We start from the raw sequence: 21,861 nt of genomic DNA on the forward strand, positions 1-21,861 counted from the left end.
GGATTTAAGGAGAAGAGCTAGGACAAAGAAGACTGGAGGACAAGGCACTGAACTGGCAGTCCCCTGCTGGATCTAGACACCTGGGCAGATGTCTGGGCTATGTGTGGAGGAGGAGCTTCTTGGAGCTAGGGCTCAGGTCAGCACCACGTTGGGAGAATGAAATAGGCCATACATGAGGATCAGGCATGTTGTTCGAATCTTAGATGGTCTTTCAATAAAAAACCCAGAGCCAGATATTGGGGTGAAAGCTGAAAGATCAGAGAAGCAGAACAAGCCACAGCCACCACCTCTTACCTCACCAACTCCATGAATCCTCTGACTGAAATCCTGAGTCCTCACTAGAAAGGGTCTCAGCTGAACTGTTTTAGTTCCCGTTTCCTCACGCCTTACATACCTTTCTCTACCCTGCTGTCACTTCCTGGAATTAAAGGCGTGTGTGCTTCCCAGTCCTGGGATTAAAGGCATGTGCCACCACTGTCTGACCTCTATGTCTACTCTAGTGGCTGGCTCTGTCCTCTGATGCTCAGGCAAGCTTTATTAGGGCGCACACTACTATATCAGCACACAGGCATATGTCAGCATCCAGCACCAGGGAACTGTCCCCCCACCCAGGGATAGTCAGCATGTGAAGTAGTTTGTTGGAGCAGACACCACAGCAGAAAGACAGTGGAGACTCCATGACACTTGTAGGCCTTCTTGTGTGAGGTAACAATTTCTGTTCTTGGCTACTATCTCTCTAGATGGTCCCAGTTGATCTGCAGGGAGGGCATACTTGGGGTCACCAGCTGGAAGGGATGTATGGCTCTTGGCTGATCGACCCCCAGCTAGCTGACCCTGTGACGACAGCCCTGGAAAGCAAGAAGAGCACAGAGGTAAATATAGTCAGGAAGGCTTGGCATGTAGGAAGTAGCTGGTAGGCAACTGGGGTGGTTTGCCCTTGAAAAAGTCAGAGAAATTGCTTAAAGGGAAAAACTGACTTGGTTTTCCCAGGAAAGATGAGCAGGCAGAGATGAAGGAAGACAGGGGTGGGAGGTGGGTGGGGCACAGGCCGAAGCACTTGAGGTTGCATCTGGGCCAGCATTTTCATCTGAAAGGTTCACTGACTCTCAGGCTCATTGCTCAGCCTCTGGGGCTCCTCGCCCTGGTGAACCACAGTTTCAGGAGCTATGCCCAGCTGGAGGGGGGCCAGGGATAAGGGGGTCTGTGCCAGGCCACTTCACTAGCATTGCTGAGACATGCAGGGCCAAAGGGAGAAAAAGATTTAATAGCCTGATTGATCTGTGAGAGTTAGAAGTCAGGCCTATGATGGAAACAGCTCACATATTCACATTCTAGACAAAGGAACAAGCAGTGCAAAGTAAACCCTCAGCTCACTGGCTCCCAGTTCTGCACTTCCCACTGTACAGGAGCTATGGATGCTCCCTGTTTCTTATGCATCATCTTTCAATGCCCTGTGTGTGTCCTCAGTGTGTCTAAGCAATGCCCTCTCTGACATGTTCCTCACACATTTGACAGCAAGGTGCTGGGGCCTCCTGTTTCAGTTCACAGGAGCCAACTGTTAAATTTTCAGGAAATCTGTAGTTGGTTGTTAAACATAGGCATTATTAAAACTACATTTTATGACCTTTTAACAAAATCAATCATATTAAAAGCAAACAGTCCACACTCATGGCTTTCTAATTACTTTTCTACATCTTACCACTCTTGGTTTTCTCATGGTTGGTTGTCTCTCAGAGACCTGTAGTGCCTTGTCTCTGTTGCTCTGTGGGGTGAAGGCATGTACCATGGAGTGCTGTTTGCGTTCCGTTCAATGGGGTTATATGGTGGCTTCTGACCAGTGAAGGTGACAGTGTTTAGGTTTGAAAAATGAGCAGAACTTGATTTATATTTTGTTGAGTGTCAGTTCCAGGGATCTGCAAACCTTTTCCGGAAAGGGCTGGATAGTAAATACCCTGGGCTTTGTGGATCACATGCCTGGTCTCCAAGTGGCATACATTCGTACCATGTAAATAACTGAACATGGCCCCGTTCCCGGTGGTGATTACAAAACCAGATGGCAGACTGTGACCATGGCTTGTTGTCTTTGGTCTAGACTCAAGAAAGTGGTGGAGAAAATGACAGTGAAGCGGAGTAAACTTCTAACAACTGCTGTGTTGTGGGGAGCTTAAACACTTGAGGAGCTGTGCTTTTGAATACAGTCTCAAACTTCTTACTCAAGTTACTCATGTTAGTCATAAACAGGAGATGTGCAGCATACATATTTATTGTTTCACCTTCATTTCACTTGTGGATACATTGAAATTGTAGCCAGCATTCATGTATGGACCACACCCATTTGTCAGTGACAGCAGTGAGTGTGGCCTTCCCTTGAATAGCAATTGAGATTATTCATAGTCGGACTTGTGGCAAATTGTGACATGATTGTGGGTGATAGAATGATTTTAAAAATTAACAATCGTTTTTAAAATAATGAGTCACAGTGATATTATGGGATGGAAATTACTATACTGAGTATTGTATTTTTATATGTAAATCATGTATTAAACATCTTTTATATTACTACAATTTATAATTATATTTTGTACACATATACATACTTATAATATTTTTATGTTAAACGTTGACCAGCACAGCACAGCATGCACCTATTGAGAAATTTTGTTTTGTTCACTTAATATATATTGAGGGATTTTTTTCCTTAGTGTGAACCTGCCTCATTCTTTTCAACAACTCTATTCTTTTCAACAAATTGCATCATATTAGATATACTTTGGATTTGCTTCTGGTCGGTGAATGCTGCTGTCAGCCTCTGCTAGAGTAAATGTTCTTGTATATCTCCTATTGTGTAATGCTCAACCCCATCAGTAGCATAAGCCCTCAGCACCAGACTTACTGAAAACTGAGCATAAGGATTTATAGTCGTGATCCACATTGACAACTTGTTTCTCAGAGATCTCAAAGCAATCTATAGCTCAAATGGAAATGAAAGAGTCATTTTCCCCCTCATGCCTTTGCAAATCTGGCACATTATAATTTTTTGTTTTTATAAGATAGAGTCTTGTTTATGTAACTCAGGCTGGGTTTTGATCCTCCTGCCTCAGCCTTCCAAATGCTGGGATCACAAGCATGTGCCATTACACTCATCCATGTATTACATTAAATTTTCTAAAATTTAATTTTAATATTAACAAAAGGTAAATTATCAGATCTAACCCCATTATTTTTTCCAAGTTCTTCCTGACATCCCCAACTATTCCCTTCCAAATTCATGTGTTCTTTTATTTCAAACAAAACACTGAGTCCACTTAGTGCTGTTAGTATGTGCATGGGTATAGGATCATCTATCGGAGGCCTGGCAGCATCCCTGTGGAAAACTGACTATTTCTCTTCCAGTAGTCATTAGTTCCAAGAGCTCCTCAGCTTGCGGGTAGGACTTCATGTTGTGTGACTCTTGTTTGGCTTGATATTATGCAGACCTTGCTCATCGACTCACAACCACTATAGTTCATGTATGCAATTGCCTTACCGTGTCCATGAAACACTGCTGTGCTTCAGTCATCCACTACTTCTGGATCTTATAATATTTCTGCCTCTCCTTCCACAATGATCCCTGAGCCTTGGGAAAAGGGGGGTGGGGGTGCAATATAGACATTCCATTTAAGGCTGAGCACTCTTTAGTGCTTTTATTCTTGCACATCGACAATTGTGGGTCTCTGTATTAATTACTACAAAAAGAGGTTTCTCTGATGAAGCTTGAAAGATGTACGTATCTAGGGGTATACAGGTAAATACTTAGAGGACAGTTTAATACTGTGTCCATTTATCAACAATCCATGTAGTAGTAGGTTCTCCTGTAGCACCCATGACCAGCCAGCCATGGGCTATTCCTCAGTTAAAGGTATCACATGTGAGTTTTGTCTTTCCGAGAAGGCCTTAAGACCAATCAGAAAATGGTTGGTTACTCCCATAATATTTGTGTCACTCTTACGCCCACCGGGCACAGTTTCCAGGTCAGTCACTGTAGATCTCAGGATGCACAGATGGTTAAGACTGTGACTTATTTTTCTCCCCCTGTAGTGTGCATATCACTTTCCACTACTGTGAAAGCTCTGGGAGATGTATATATGTCTTCTAGATCAGTAACTTCTAGGTTACTGTGAAACTTCTAGGTCAGTACCTATTTGATTTCTTCAGGTGCCATGACTCACCCAAATGTGTGGTGTCTTCAACAATATGGTCTTACTGTCAAGTTCTAGAAGGTAACTAAGAATTTCAATAGCTTATAATATGTGTGTGTGTGTGTGTGTGTGTGTGTGTGTGTGTGTGTGTGTGTGTATTTTTTAGTCAGCTTCTACAGAAGTAGGTTTTCATGTGGATTTTTCAAAGGTCCTTTGTGTTAGTTACCCCTCCCTAACTCCTTTTCCTGCTCTACCATCCCTCATACCATTTAACCCTTCCTATCCCATTATTTCTCACCCTCCTTCATACCACCTGTGTTCTATCCTCCCTCCATGGAAATTCACCTCCCAATAATCCCTTAGTAATTTCCCGACTTCCATGAGTATTTCAATATAAACATACACACATCTAGAGATTCCAACCTAGCGTCCACTTATGAGAGAGAACTTGTGGTGTTAGTCTTTGTGGGTCTGGGTTACTTCACCAGAGTGATTATTTCTAGCTCCATCTATTTGCCTGCAATTTTCCTAATTTCACCATTCTTTGTACCTGAGAAAATTTCATTTGTTTATATCTAATGAAAAAATATTTTTGTTATCTATTCATCAGGTGAGGACATCCGGCCTGTTTCCATTTCCTAGACATCATTAGTGGAGTAACAGTAAACGTGGATGAGCAAGTGTCTCTGTAGTAGGGTATAGAGTCATAGAGTCCTTTGGGCATGTGCAGGGGAGTGGTATAGCTGGATTTTATGGTAGATCCACTTCTCGCTTTTTGAGGAACTGCCACTCTGATTACCATAGTGGCTGAACCAGTTTTCATTCCCATGAACAGTGAATAAATGTTCCCCCTTTCCCACATCCAGACCAGCATTTGTCATCATTTGCCTTTTGATCGTAGCTGTTCTGACTGGCGTAAGATGACACAGCAAAGCACTTTTAATTCACATTTCCTTGTTGTCTAGGTATTTCAAAATACTTTTGAGCCACCTGAATTTCTTTATTTGTGAACTCTGTTTGGTTTCATGCTCCTATTAAAAACGTGTTTTATTTACGTGTATATGTGTGTGACAGGAAGTTGCTCATAGAAGCTAGGGGTGCCAGATAAACAGGTAGCTGTTAGCCACCCAACACGGGTGCTAGGAGCTGACCTCTGGTCCTGTGGATGAGCAGAATGTGCTCTTAGCCCACCGAATCATTTCTCCAGTCCCACGGGCCCCAAATTTGATTGAGTTGTTTGCTTTCTTGGTGATTGAATATTTTAACTTTTTGTATATTCTAGACACTAACCCTCTGGTAGACATACAGTTGCTAAAGATTTTTTTTTTCCCATTCTGTAGGCTGTCTCTTTACTCAATTGATGGTGCCCTTTGCTGTTTAGAAGCTTTTCAATATCATAAGGTTCCGTCTGTCCATTGTTGGTCTTAATTCTTGTGCTATCATAGTCTAACCACAAAGTCCTTCCCCGTGCCTGTAAAGTGCATACCCTATCTTCTCATGCAACCGATTCATGTTATCAGGTCTTATGTTGAGGTCCTTGATTTATTTGGAGTTGAGTTTTGTGAATGAGATATAAGTCTCATTCTTCTATGTATAGGTATTCAGTTTGTCAAACACTATTTGTTGAAGATGCTGTCTTTTTTTCCCCCCAAAGTGTATTTTTGGTCTCTGTGAAAAAGCAGGTGGCTGTAGGATCTGGACTTATATCTGGGTCCTCAGTTACACTCTACTGATCAATGTACCCGTTTTTGTGCTGTTGCTGTGCTGTGTGTGTGGCTGTGGGTATCTAGCATAACTTGAAATCAGGGGTGGTAATACCTTCTGAAGTGCTTTTATTATTCAGGATAATTTTGGCTCAGGAGTACTATGGATCTTTTGTGTTTTCATAAAAATTTTGAAATTATTTCCTCAACTTTTGTCAAGAATTGGCTTGATTTTTATGGGAACTGCATTGAATCTGTAGATTGCTTCTTGTAGGGAGGCTATATTCACAACATTAGTCCTTCCAATCTCCAAGCATGGAGGTCTTTCCATCTTCTGGTGTCTTCTTCATTTTATTTCTTTGTTGTCTTTTAAAGTACTTATCACATGTTTTTATTTTAGAAAATATGATGAAAGAAGTTTTTTCTTTTTTCTTAGAATTTAATTTGCATTCCATTCTTTTTGAGAGTGAGTACTTTTTCATGTTTAAATGCCGTCTGTATTATCAGTTTTGTAAGCTACTTACATTCTTCACTCATTTGAAAAATTGTGTTTTTCTAACATGCAAATCCCCTTATGTCCTCTGGTAGAATATGACTGTTCCAAGAGGAAGTTTTTGTTGCTTTGAATAGTTAAATGCTTAGACTGATGCATATTATAGTAGTTCCTTAAATATTTGGTAGCTAATTCATGACTATTAAGTGATTTAGTTTCTTGCTGTCATAAATGTCCTTATATTTTCTATGGTTTGTCTTTTGCCTTTTACTTTATTAGTGCTTTGCTTGCTCTGTGTTTTAGGTGATAGGCAGCAACTTTATTGTCAGGTAAGTATTAAAGCAGAACGCGACACATTTCACAGCACCCTTTAAAAGGAATATGAGGGAGTTCACCCCCACTTCGTTTTTGTTTTGTTTTGTTCTTTTGAGGCAGGAACTCATATAACCGGATTAGCCTTGGACTCAGTGTGTAGTCTATAATTCTCTATGTAACTGAGGATGACTGCGAACAACCGACACTATTTCCTCTACCTTCCACGTGCTGGAACGGCAGCTTCACACCCCTGCACTCAGCTTCATTCTCCACTTTCAAAATGGAACTCAGTAGATTCAATCCATTGCACCGAGTAGGTTTCATAATTGACCACAATGATTGTTCCTGTTTGTGTGGTTCACAACAATGGCATGATGAATACTGCAAATGGGACACCCACTAATCACTGCAATTGGATTATCGCACACCACACCCCTGCCTTGCAAGGGGTTTTAAATTTTGTAAAGTCAAATTTAGAAATATTTTCCCTGTGGCTTTTGTACCTTATGTCTTAGTTAACACGGTATTCATTTCTAAAATAACTGAGCAAATTCTCCTGTGTTATCTTGTAGGGACTCATAGTTTGATTGCTTTTTATGCTTGAATCTGAAACATCTGGAAATGGTTAGGTACATGATAAAGCCATCTCCAGCCTCACTGTGTTTCCATCAGACTGCCCAGTTTCTCTGACATACACTGCAACATCTTATTCGCCCAGTGACTTAAAGTTCCCCTTTATCACACACTAAATTCCCACATGTGGGTGGTCTATTTCTAGTCTCTCTGTTGCTCCATCTGTGTCTTTATACACCCGTGCCAGCACCAAGCTGTTTAATTATCAGTGCCCATTCTTTCCCATGGTGCTTACAGCATCTGTGTGGCTAAGCCCACCCAAACATCACAGTATGGTCCGGCCAGCTGTGACCCTAGGCATGCACACTTAGCTTTAAGAAGTGTCTCAGGCACATTTACAAACATTCCTCCTACTTGATTTTTCAATACCATGGAGATGGGGTGGCAGAGATGTCCCAGTGGTGTAGAGGAGGAAGCTGAGGGTCTGAAGGAGCAGCTTTTGCTCATGATCTTTTGCCCAGTGTTGTAGAATGAGTGCTAAACAAACCATTACTCCTTTTCTTTTTTTTTTTTCGAGACAGGGTTTCTCTGTGTAGCTTTGCGCCTTTCCTGGAACTCACTCTGTAGCCCAGACTGGCCTCGAACTCACAGAGATCCGCCTGCCTCTGCCTCCCAAGTGCTGAGATTAAAGGTGTGCGCCACCACCTACCGGCCCATTACTCTTTCTGGCAACAAAACATGGACCTACAACAAAACATTTGATGTTTTGAGACACACACACACACACACACACACACACACACACACACACACACACACGTCTAATATATGTATATTAGACAAAATGAATCCAATTCCTGTAGTCTAATCAACGACTCAGAGCCACATAGTTCCCTTGTTCTTATGTACCCACTCTCTTTGGTGTTTTCCTTAAATCCAATTAAGATGCTCAAATGAGTCAGTTACCATTAGGGAATTTTGAATGAGGTAATGGTTTTCCGCGGCGGCAGGAAAAAGGGGGGTACAGCTCTTTACATATAGCACCAGCTCAGTAAAGGACAGCTAGTGTGGTGGTTCAGATGAGAGAATTATCTCCCATAGGCTCACATATCTGAGTGCCTGGTCCCTAGTTGGTGGAACCATCTGGGGAAGAGCAGGAGGTGGTGTGTCACTGGGAGTGGTGGGCTTTGGGATTTCAAAAGCCCATGCCATTCCTAGTCACCTCTCTCTCTGTCTGAGGGTTGTGTAAAGATGTGAGCTGTCAGAAACTGCTCCAGAGCCATGCATGGCTGCCTGCCTGCTGCCATGCTCCTTGCCATTGTGGCCGTGGACTTTAACTCTCTGAAACTGGAAGTCCCAAGTTAAATGCTTTCTTTTTTAAGTTGCCTTGGTTATGGTGTTTAAATGCAGCAGTAGAAAAGTAACTAAGACAGCTGGTGTTTTAGTCTTATTTCTCATTTATTTTGTTAGAAATATTATTATTTCTCATTTATTTTGTTAGAAATATTACTGAAAACAGATAGGCAGACCTGAAGTTCTTATTTATTATCTCTGTGAAGTGTTGATTCCTTCATATGTAAAGTGAGTTTTGTGATAGTTGAATGAGGTCATATAGGATGTCTACCCCTTTGACCTATTTTAGCCTTAATAAGTGATTTTCCATTGGTTAACTTTTCTGTGTATTATTTTTATATAATAGTTACTTTTCTATTGCTGTGATGAAATACCATGACCAACACAACTTGTAAAAGGAGGGTTTATTTGGGCTTATGGTTCCAGAGGGCTAGGAGTCTGTCAGGGTGGGTAAGTGGCAGCTATGGTGGCTAGAGAAGAAGCTGAGGGCACACGTCTTGAGCCACAAACAGGGAGCAGAGAGAGCAAACTGGGAATGGCACATGGCTTTGAAATCTCTGAGTCTTCCCTTAGTGACATACTTTCTCCAGAAAGGCCATCCCTCCTGAATCTCCCTAAACAGTGCCACCAACTGGGGACCAGTCAAACATCTGATCCTATGAGGGACATTCTCATTCAAACCACCACAAGCTCCTCAGCTACAAACAGGAGACTATTCCCCTCCCCAAGAAAATCAGGCATAGTTGATCCTTCAGCCACCCTCTATTCAGTGATACACTCTTATACATCTGATTATCTTATATCGCCTTAGCTGAAAAAGCAGAAATAAAAACCAATGCTGGCAGATTACTTTAATTTAGATTCCACTTCTTCTCGATAAGTCCCACCGGATCTGTTGGTGTTATTTGCTAAGAAAGGGTTTGTGAAATAAATTAATAGTGTAAATAAGACTTAGGAAGAGTGCTGAAAATAATTAAGGGAACTATTTCCAAACATGCTTGGGCACTTAAGCAGCACTATTTAAGCACACTTTGTCTGCCATCTCTGTCCTGTTCATGCCCACTCATGAACTAGTTATTACAGCCCACCATGCACTGGCCTCTGTACCCACTCAGTGTGAGATGAAGGTCATCTCCCACACATCTACCTCTGAACTCTGTGAGTTACTGCCCAATGGGGCTGCTCAAAAATGTTCATGGACATGTGGTGTCTTCTCGCTGCATGAGATAGCTGTTTGAAACCTGGGACTTATACAGGGACGCTTGGCTCAATCTGGGAGGAGGGGACTGGACCTGCCTGGACTGAGTCTATCAGTTAGATCTCAGTCCTTGGGGGTGGCCTTGATCTGGAGGTGGTGGGAGTGGGGGGTGGGCTGGGGGAAGGGGAGGGGGGCAGGAAGGGGGAGAACAGGGGAATCTGTGGCTGTTACGTAGAACTGAATAGTATTGTAAAATAAAAGAAAAAACAAACAAACAAACAAACAAAAAAACAAAAAAAAGAAAAGAAAAGAAAAAATGTTCATGGAAATAGCAAAAACATTCAAAAGGGCACGTGCTTTTTCTAGATCAAGTGGTTAATTTGTCTTTGAAAGCTGGTTAAACATTTCTTGTCATACATCCTGCAATTCTCTCAAACTCAGCTGAATGCATTATTTCATATTATGAAATTAATTTCTGGCTTCTTAATTTTTCTTGGAATAGTTATTTTTCTAGGCTCAAATTTGGAATTTCTTTTACTTTCCTCTTTTCCCTCCTTCCTTCACATTCCATCATTCATCAAGTCCTCTGTTCTGCCTTCAAAGCATCTTCTGTTCCTTTGGCCTCTTCCTCCCAGGACCGGATACTGTCTAGCTTGGTCCCTCACCACATTTCCTTACTGACATGATCCTACTCTCCTTTGCAGAAAAGCCCCATCCTATGTTACTTTTATTTCAGATGATAAAATATTGTCTTTCTGTTATTTCCACATTTAAAGGTTGAGCATTCCCAAAGAGACACAAAGAAAAATATTAATTTACTCTTAATTCCCCTCCAATTCCTGTGCTTAAAGGTGATCAGTGTCCACAGTTTGATACATATCTTTTCAATGTGCTTTTATAAATATGATCTAAAAAATAGATCATGCAGTATAAGTAGCCCAATGGAGAAAGGATAGCTGCTTCCAGAAATGAGGCTGAAATACATGGATGTCACCTGTCATGACAATAGTAATCATCATATGCACAGTGCAAGCATGTATGTTAGTAGTCAGTAAAATTAAAATGAAATAGACTATAGACCTAGATGCAACTTTAAATTTTGTTTAGATATTTTGTTATTTATTTATATGTCTGTGTGTCTGTGTGCATGTATGTGCATATGTGTGTAGGTACCCAAAAAGGCAAGAAGAGGGTATCAGATCCCCTGGAGCTGGAGTTACAGGTGGTTGTAAGCTGATGTGGGTGCTGGGAACCAAGGATTTTCTGTAATCACTTCTAACTGTTGAGTGATCTTTTTACCCCACCAGAACTTCAAATTCCTAAAAGAAAACACAAGAAGACATCTTAGCAACTTGGGATAAAAACTGAGTGTTTAGAATGCAAAAAGCATCAGACATAAACAATTCAAAAATTTAGTTGTCATCAAAATGGAAAACTGCTCTATGAGACAAAAATAAGTTCAGACATAAACAACTGACGAGTTTTGTTTTGTCATAAAAACTAAAAACTGCTCTATGGGAAATACCATAATATTGCATAACATTTTAAGAAAATATGCAATTAGTATGCATAGTGTATATACACACAAACACACACGTAGAACATAGAAAGAAGTCTTAGGGGCTGAAGAAGTGGCTCAGTGGTTAAAACCATGTGCTGTTCTTGCAGAGGACCTGAGCTTGGTTCTCAACACAACATTCTTTAGCTTACAACTGCCTGAAACTCCAGATAATTTGATGCTTTCTTTCTGCCTCTGTTTGAAACCTCCATTGACAATCAGTACACACATACACAGATGCCATCAATTAATGAAATACAGAGTTCTCTCAATTCAACAATAAAAGTTAACTTAATAAAAGATTTTTTGGTTAATTTAAAAATAGGCAAAAGTGAGCTGGGCATGGTGCACACACCTTTATTCTCAGCACTTGAGAGGCAGAGGCAGGAGGATTTTTGAGAGATTGAGGTCATTCTGGTCTATATAGGATTGGATTAAGGGCGTGTGCTACCACTGCCTGACTTTTGTGTTGATGGCTTGCTATTTCCTCTGAACTCCAGGCAAACTTTATTTATTAACATACAAATAAAATATCACCACAATAAAATGTTCATGCAACAGAATAATACTCAGAAATAGGAGGGAGTGAATTACTGGTATGGATTGTTATATGACCCCAAAATATTATGCTGAGCAAAAGAAGCTAGATAAAATAGTACACACCCTGATTCTATTTGTATGAAATCTCAAAACAGGCAAAACTAATCTAGAGGGACAGAGAATTCAGCCATTGTCTGGCATGAGTAGGGGGTGTGATGGTTGAACTAGACAGTTAATTCGATGGGATTGAGAAGGGCCTAGGAGATCAGTAAAGCCTCTGGGTATGTTTGTGAGTATCTGTGGTGCCATCCAATAGGCTAGGGCTCCAGATGGAAAGAAAGGGGACAACGGAGGAGGCTTGCCATTCACCATTCTCTCTCTCCGAAGCCTCAGTATGAGTACCTTGTTCTGGTCCCTTCCAACCACCACGGCTGATTGACACCCTTGATGCTGTGGGTCAAAAGAAATCCTTCCTCCCTTAAGATATGTTGTCATAGTGATGAGAAAGCTAGAACAAATTTATGAATGGGTACAAAGGAGCATTTTGGGATGAGTGAAGTGTTTGATACCATGGCTGTAGTGGTGGGGAACAGGAGTGCATGTTTCTTAAAACTCATCGAATGATAATTTTTAATAAGTATATTTTACTGTATATAAATTATAACTCAGTGAAGTCTCTGTGTGTATTGTATGTGCCAGAACATGACATAGATGTCAGTGTTTTTTCTTAACAATGTATAATGTCCACTGTTCTAGCTTGATATATGAGGATCTAACCATTTCTGCTTAACTGTTACATAATATTTCATACTGTGAATTAGTTGTGTTCTTATTATTAGCTCTCTCATTTTCTCTCTCTCCTTTCCATTTGTTCTAGAGCAGTATTTCTCAATCTGTGGGGCATGACCCCTGGGGTGGGACAAATGACCCTTTCACATTGGTAGTCTAAGACCATTGGAAAACACATATGTTTACATTACAATTCATGACAGTGGCAAAATTACAGTTATGAAGTAGCAACGGAAATAATTTTATGGTTGGGGGTCACCACAGCATGAGGAACTGTATTAAAAGGTCACAGTATTAGAAAAGTTGAGAACCACTGCTTTAGAGGGTCTTGGTGGATAACTTAGAATGGCCCCTCACTTTTAAAACAACTATAGCTATTACAAGCATCAAAGAATATGTTTTAGTCTGTTTCTGTTGCTATAGCAAAATACATGAAACTAAGTATGTTATAAAAAAAAGAGATTCATTTAATTTAAATTTGAAGGTGAGAGTCCAAGCCCAGGGGTCTATTGATCCAGCCTTGGGATGTCGGGATTGCATGGCTGCCTCACCTCATGGCAGATGGGGTCATGGTGGGAGCATGTGGGAGGGTCGGGGAGCACATGATGAGATAGAAGGCTAGGGAGAGAGGAGGGGGCAGTTTTAGTCTTTTATGAAAATTTCATTTCACAAGAACTAAGAGCAACATTAACTGCTTCTGATGGCAGTGTTCCCCATACCTGATGTCTTCCACTGAGTGGGGCCACGGTGTCAGCACACAATCCGTGGAGAAATGGAAAGTACCCAAGCCATGGTTGTATTTGTGCCCTTGCACACTGGAGCGTTTAGGTCTTAAAATGTTTTATTGCATTCAGCTCTCTCTGTCTCTCTCTTTGATTGTATGTGTGTGTACATGTGCCCACAGCAGATGTGCAAGGTCAGAGGACAACTTGGGGGAGAGTTTCTCGCCTATCATGTGGCTCCCATTACCATGTAGGTACTGGGAATCGAACCCAGGTTGTCAGGCTTGGCGGCAGGCACCTTTCCCCACAGAGCCATCTCACTGGCCCAGGCTTTTATTTCAGAAAGGAAAGGTTTTCAACAGTTTCATTGCTCATTCAAAGAACTATGAGCCCTTTAAATTTTAACAGAAGTTGTTAAAACTCTTTCCTAAAAGAAAAACACTCGCTCACAACACAGGAAAACACTTGCTACATATCCTGGATAGCGCTTCGTATTCCAACTCCTCGTGCTGTGTATCCCATTGTTTCCGTTTGCATTTCTCCTAGAGAGACCCATTGCCATCTGTGAGATGAACTGCTAAATGGTCTTACTAATAAAAAACCCGGAGCCAGATATTGGGGTGAAAACTGAGAGATCAGAGAAGCCCAAAGAAGCCAGCTACGTTCGCACAGCTAGGAAATCCTCAGCCAAGAGACAGCTGCTTCCTGTATACTCACCCTATATCCTTTCTGTGCCCTGCCATCTCACTTCCTCTCTCTGCCCAGCTACATCACTTCCTCTTTCTGCCCAACTCTTGTCACTTCCTGTCTGTCTGTCCAGACCTCCAGACCTCTATGGTTAATTAGTGCTGGGAATTAAAGGCATGTGCCACCACTCCTGGCTCTGTTCCCAATGTGGCCTTGAACTCACAGAGATCTGGATGAATCTCTGCCTCCTGAATGCTAGGATTAAGGGTGTGTGCTACCACTGCCTGGCTGGCTTTGTTCTCTGATCACCATGCGAGCTTTATTTATTAGAGCACAAATAAAATATCACCACCACCATCCTTCCCCTCCCCTCCTTTTCTTTCAGGATGGTTGGATATTCATTTTCAGTAAGTTATAGGTTTATATTCTCTGTCAAGTTTTCAGTGGGATGGTTGTTACAAAAATTAAGTATTTCTTCTCCGCATCTTAGTGGAGTTCTCTGTATGTTGCCTATTTTATTGTCAGAAAATTCTTATAGTTGACTTTCTCTTATTATATTGCTCTTATTATTTAAAGAATACAATGTAGCCAGTTGTTGGACCTATGTGAACCAATCACTAAAATCTAGCATTCTTCAATAGACAAGAAATGCATACATTTGAGTTTTCAGAAGTTAAAGTCTCACTTTTGATTTTAAGTGAATTTCTGATAATTCAAATATGTATTCAGCAAAAGCTGAAGCTACATCACCTAGGTTATGATGGTCTAACACTGTAACAAGGAGTACAGTTTCGTGAGTCATCATATTTTATTTTTGTTTTTTTTGAAGGCAAGGTTTCTCTGTGTAGCTTTGGAGCCTGTCCTGGAACTTGCTCTGTAGATCAGGCTGGCCTTGAACTCACAGAGATCCACCTGCTTCTGTCTCCTGAGTGCTGGGATTAAAGGCGTGTACCACCACTGCCCAGCTATGTTTTATTTTAGAAATAAAAACCAAAGGACCATTTCCACTTAGTGCCAATGTGGTGATGGAAGTTGCTGCAATGCATTTGGGAAAATTCTGTTCATCAGTAGAGGAAAGATTTGGTTATTACACTAGGCTTTGCTTTTGCCTCTGCTACCCCACAAACCCAGTAAATCTTTCTGCATGCTTGAGTGGGAGCATCAGCAGGTTCAGGAACTTTATTCATTGGAGCAAGTTCTTAACAAAACGTGTTGGTCCAACCCATCAGAGGATCCAATGGCTCTTCAAACTCATCCATAAGAATCCCAGTGGAATGTAGATGCATCCTAAGATTAGAAGTAAAGACGCCTGAGTTTAGACTGAGGATTAAGAAGCACAGTCCCTTCCTTGTAAGCAAGGAGTGGGTCTTGCTTGTTGGTTGATGAAGGCCCAGAAAGCATCAGATGCTGGGGCTCAGGCTTGCTTCCCTCAGGTCCAGTGCTTGGAAGCTGGGTGACTGTAGCAGTGATCTCTCCATCTGCCTACCAGCCCTTTCTCCCTTGCCCCAGCTCTTTGTGACAGTCCATGGAATGGAGCCTCTTCAGTTTCTCTATCCTCTTGGGGATGAGGCCAGGTGTGCGCACACCACCTTCATGATGGAGTGGCATTCACAGCAACAAACCCCAGGTGATCACCTCAGTCTCTCCCGAGCCCCTTCTCAATCACGTCTACCCTGAGCTGTTTGCAATGTCCTCCTGACTCCCTGATGAAGAACAAATGTATTCTGGAGTTTATCTCAGGTTTCCCCTCAGCTCCTATTCTGCTCCAATAGGTAGGGTGGTCCCTCCCCCACAAACTCACTGTCCTGCCTCCTGCCAGGAGGGTCCTTCTCTCTCTCATCTCCTTTCTTGCCTTGAGGTCTAATTCAGATGTTAGCTCATTCCCAAAGATGTCTCATTTTTCTAGTGTACCCTGATCTCTCTTGCACTGGCTGCTTCTGGAAGCCATGTGATCAGTCTGCAGGTCTTACATCATGTGTTGTCTTTGAGGAATTACTGTGTTGTGAGCACTTGCTCTCCTCTTTCTTTGTTGGAGCCCTGCACATGACCTTTGAGTACTGTTTGGGGACAGAGGTCATGTCTGATGTCCCTTCTGTTTCCCTCCTGGTCCTTTGTGCTGCAGTGACGCTGAGCACACAGAAGCAGCTCCACAAAGACCTGTTTCATCAAATTACATGCCTGTGCTTGCTAGCAATAACACAGAATTTCCTCATTAAAATGCTGTGATTCAGAGTAAGTAATTTAGAGTCATTTGCTTCTAGTTGTTCTGAATTCCTGCATTCATTCATCCTTTCTTTTTCAGAACTTGCTATTTGCAAAGCATTGTGCTGTGTATGGTGGGGGACACAATGATGTTTTAGTCCATTCAGAATGCAATAACAAAATACCATGAGCTGGGTAGGGCGGCCTTTAAGTAACAGAAGTCCATTTTTGTTCTCTCTCTCTGTCTCTCTCTCTGTTTCTCTCTCTCTGTCTCTGTCTCTCTCTCTCTGTCTTTCTTTGTCTCTCTCTCTCTGTCTCTCTCTATCTCTCTTTCTTTGTGTGTGTGTGTTACTGGTAATCAAACCCATGGTCTCATATGTGAAGGACAAAGGCTCCCCTACTGGGTTATATCATTAGCCCTATTTTTACTTTTCATTTTGAGACAGGGCTCACTGAGGCAAACAGACTGGCCTTGAACTCACTCTGTAGTGCAGGTAGAACTTGTTATCCTCCTGCATCTCTCTTCTGAATAGCTGTACTATCAGGACTGGACCACCTGGCCAGCAATTTCACACAGTTAGTTGTCTATAGACTGAAGTCCATGATCAAGGTCCTGGCAGATGCAGTGTCTGGTGAGGGCCCTCTGTCTGAGACACAGCTGTCACATTCTCATATACTGCCTGTCACATGGTAGAAATGGACGAGAGAGTTCTTTCGTGCCCCTTTATAAAAGCACTAATCCCATTAACAAGGACTGTGCCATCTATGACCCCCATCACACCTTCACAGGCTCCACTTCCTCATACTATCGATTTTGTGATTGGACCTCAGCATGTGATGCTTTAATCAGTTACAACTGGCGATCAAAATAACAACAGCAAAAAACAAAACACATCAAAAAGCAAACCCACAGAACAAATAAGCAAAACCAGGTGCCTGGTGTCAGATGGCTAAACTTCTTTGGGAACAGAAGCTGTCCAAGAACCATCGAGAGAGTGCAGACGCCACAGTGATGGATACGTTGTAAGTAGCCCCAACTGGTGCTGATAGAGGGCTTCCCCAAAGAGGTAGCCACTGCATGGTGGACAGCATAAAATCAGAAGTCAAGCAGGGATGATGGAGATGGTGAATGACGCAGAAGATTCTGTGCACTTAAAGGAAGAGACAAAAGTCAAAGAATGGGTAGAAGATGAATGTGACCCCAGTGCAGAGAGGAAGAGGCATTGGGACAGAAAGGGCTGCATATGAGTCAGGACCATTTATAGAAGGATTTTTTTTTTTTTGCAGTTTTTGTAAAAACACTGGATGTCTGGATGTCTGAATGTAAGGGGTTGTAATATTTGATTGGCATTGGAAAGACCACTCTATTATTGCCTTAGATGGGAGGGTGCAGGGTAAAGGTGAGTAACTCAGTTATGGATCAGTTTGGTGGTTCAAATGAGGCTTAGTGGATGGTTGTGTTGATCAGGCTTCTGAGTGGGGAGAAAGCTCTTCATGGTTAAGAATTAGGGGTTAGTGATGGATTTTGGAGAGCAGTGAAGGAGGTGTCTGAAGAGCAGTAGAAGGGTGTATAGTGATTCCTTCACCAGGATAAAACCCTGACAGGAATGTGGACTCTGGAGAGACTGACCATCATTTTGGTTTGGGATGTGTCAGTTTTGAGATAATTGACTTAGCTATAAATAGGCACTGTCCCCTTATCCATTCAGCAGGAAATCTAGAATTTAACTGACATAGGACTGCATTTTCATGTGGCCATGAAATTAACTCATAGCCATATGTGGGGAGAGGTGATGTATGCATAAACGCAGACTTACAAAGCAATGGAACAAAACAGAGGCCCAGCAATAAGCCTACTCATCTCATTTTTGACAAAGCTGTCAGAAACATACATTGAAAAAATAGACATCCTATTCAATAAATGGTGCCTGGGAAACTGGCTAGCTACCTGCAGAATAAGAAATTAGACTCATATCTCTCATCCCACACAAGAATCAACTTGAAGTGGATCAAAGACCTTAATTTAAAAACTGAAGCACTGAAACTGCCAAAGAGGAACATAGGGAACACAATTCAAAACATATGTGTGGACAAGGACTTTCGGAACAAACCACAATAGCACAGGAAACAGTCCCAGGAACCGACAAATGCGACTACACGAAATTAAAAAGTTTCTGCCCAGCAAAGGAAGCTAAAAGCAGAGTGGATAGACAGCCCACAGAATGGGGGGAAATCTTTCCCAGCTACATTTCATACTTGTGGTTAATATCTAGAATTAAAATTAGACTTCAAAAACATCCCCAAACTGTGAATTAATAAATTGGCCAATGAACTAAACAGACATTTCTCAAAAGAAGAAATACAAATGGTCAAGACATATTTTCCAAAGTGTTCAACATCTGTTTTAGTTAAAGTTTCTATTGCTGTGATGAAACACCATGACCAAACAACTTGGGGAGGAAAGGGTTTATTTGGCTTGCTCTTCCATATCATTGCTCACCATCAAAGGAAGTCAGGACAGGAACTCAAATAGGGCAGGAACCTGGAGGCAGGAGCTGACGCAGAGACCATGCTACTTACTGGATTGCTCCTCATGGCTTGCTCAGCCTGCTTTCTCATCGAACCCAGGGCCACCAACCCAGGGATGGCACTGTCCACAGTGGACGGGCTCTCTTCCACCAAAAGAGCCCTACCGCTGGATCTTACAGAGGCATTTTCTCAACTGAGGTTCCATCCTTTTAGATAACTCTAGTTTGTGTCAAGTTGACATAAAATTAGCCAGCACAACATCTTTAGCCATTAGGGAAATAAAAATGAAAATTACCCCATTGGAGTGGCTACCATAAAGAAACCATGACAACAAAGGCTGGTGAGGATGTCGGGAAAAGGAACCCTTATTCAGAATTGGTAGGAGTGTAAACTGGTGAGCCATTGTGTACGTTTCTCAAGAAACTAGACCAGAAGTGCTCCCTGACCCAGCAACATCACACTCTGGGCATATGTACAAAGGATTCTATATCTTGACACAGAGACATACGGACATTCTTGTTTGTTCTTGCTCTACTCATAATAGCAAGCAAATGGAATCAGCCTAGATGACCATTAGCTGATGAATGGACAATGAAAATGTGGTACATATATACAACAGAATTTTGTTCAGTCATAAACAGAAATGAAATTATGAAATTAGCAGTAAAATAAATGGAACTGGAAAATTTCATATTAAGTGAGACAACCAAGGTACAGAAAGACAGGCACTTCATATTTTCTTTCAGATATGGATCCTAGCTTCTATTTTTTTTTGTGTGTGTATTTATATGTGAGAGTAGAGGTGGATGCCAGGAAACTAGAAAAGGATCCATGAGAGGAGAAAAGGAAGCTTTCAGGGAGGCCTTAGGAAGGACAAAAGAACACAGGGCTATGAAAGTAGTGGGGACATTGGAGGTGGAGGGGCACAAGGACAGGGTAGGGAGACAAAGGACAGTACTGAGAGAGGGAGGATTAGTCCCTCCATAGGTATGGAAATGCCATAAAGACGACTGTTGCTTTGTACGCTAATTAAAAATAAAAAATAACGCATCTCACATAACATAAAGCTTGCCATTCTTATGCATGGAGTTCAACAGCGTGATTTGTACTTTCACAGCATGCTGTGAAACATCTCCATGTTGGTTCATCTGGCAAATTTGAAACTATTCCTATCAAGCACTGCTCTACTCCCCCTGCTCCTGGAAGTCACCAGTGACTCTGGAACTTGATTAGAGTTACATGTCAGGGTGGAACCGGAGCATTTGTTTTGTGGTTCTGGCTTATTTCATTGTGTTGTGTGCTCAAGTTCATCCACGAATAACATATGCCAGAATTTCTTTTCTTTTAAAGACTGAATTATATTACTAGACCATTTTGTTTCTATGAGTTCCTTTGAAAAGAACGGACCCTCCATCCTCTCAGCCCTATGGTCAAGTTTCCTTGGGATGTGTCTATCCAGGAACCATGTAGGAAAGGGACTGCAAATTAGTTACTGATTTTCCTCAAGAAAACTGATGCACAGGTTTGCACAGGCAAACCTCCCGTAATGCCCCAGACGGTCACTCTCTTCTGTTTTGCCAGCCACATAATCTCTTCTATAGCCACCTTTCTATCTGCCCCACCATAGCCCTGCCTCTTGGGGTTTTGCAGGTTTGTGCTTGTCCTCCTTGTTAGGCTGCCAGCTTTGAAGGCAGTAGCTGTCACCCCTGGCACACTCTCAAGAATCCCTGGCCGTGGGAACATCATCACGCAGAGTGAGGACTTCAGCTAGAGCACGCTTCCTTGTGCATTCTGTAACTGTGATGACAAGGTATTTGTTGACTGACATCACCATAAGCTAAAGGCAGGCAGCCTGACAAGGAAGCGGGTCATAGATATTTGCCCGGAGGTCATTGTCCATCATATTTCTTTTCTTTTCTTTTTCCAGACAGGGTTTCTCTGTATAGCTTTGTGCCTTTCCTGGAACTTACTCTCTAGCCCAGGCTGGCCTCAGACTTACAGAGGTCTGCCTGGCTCTGCCTCCTGGGAGATTAAAGGTGTGCACCATCACCACCTGGCTTGTCCATCATATTTTAATCTGTGGCATTTTCGACAATAAAGAATTCTCATATATGCCATCTTTTTATTAAAAAATGTGTGTGTGTGTGTGTGTGTGTGTGTGTGTGTGTGTGTGTGTGTGTGCCTCACATGTGCACATGTGAATGCAGGTAAGTACCCATAGAGTTTAGAAGAGAGTGTCTGATCCCCTGGAGTCAGAGTTACAGACAGCTGTGAACTGCTAGATGTGAGTGCTGGGAACTGAATTTGTCCTTCTTGTCTACCTTGACTTTCCACTCAACTCTGTTCTCACTCCACCTGAGTTAGACACTGGCTGGCCTCCTTCTGGGGCTCATGGTTATGTAGTGATAATTTACATTTACTGACTTCTGAATATGCAGTGAGCCAAGACCTTTGCCCAATGTTTCAGAACAGTTCTGAGACAGTTCTACCACAGGTCAACCTTCCCGTGGCTGAAGGGCTTTGCATGCCTTATCTCATTTACTAAGAACAGTCCTAGGAGGTATATGTTACAAAACAATGTCTGGTGCATTCCTAATGCTCTTAATATGTGTCTTTAACCAATATTCCACATGCTTTATCTCATTTAGCTGTCTCAAGGACTCTCTGGTAGATGTTGTAATAGGTCAAGTAACCCTTATCAGAAATGCTCAGAGATGAAAGTGTTTGGATTTCTGATTTCTTCTTTTCTTTTTAGATTTTGTAATATTTACATCTACCTGATGTACTGCCTTCAAGATAGGACACAGGTATAGACACACACTTTATTTACACCTATATCCATAGCCTGGAGGTAATTTTTCTGCACCTGTGTTTTGACTGCCACCTGTCACATGAGGATAGGCATGGAATTTTCCATTTGTGACACAACATTGGCACTCAGGAAGTATTTTTTTTTTATGTCAGAGCATACCAGCTCCTGGTGTTCTTAATCAGGAACATTCAATCCAGAACCCCCACCCC

The sequence above is a fragment of the Peromyscus leucopus genome, chromosome 5, assembly GCF_004664715.2.
Source record: "Peromyscus leucopus breed LL Stock chromosome 5, UCI_PerLeu_2.1, whole genome shotgun sequence".
Lineage (NCBI taxonomy): Eukaryota > Metazoa > Chordata > Mammalia > Rodentia > Cricetidae > Peromyscus > Peromyscus leucopus.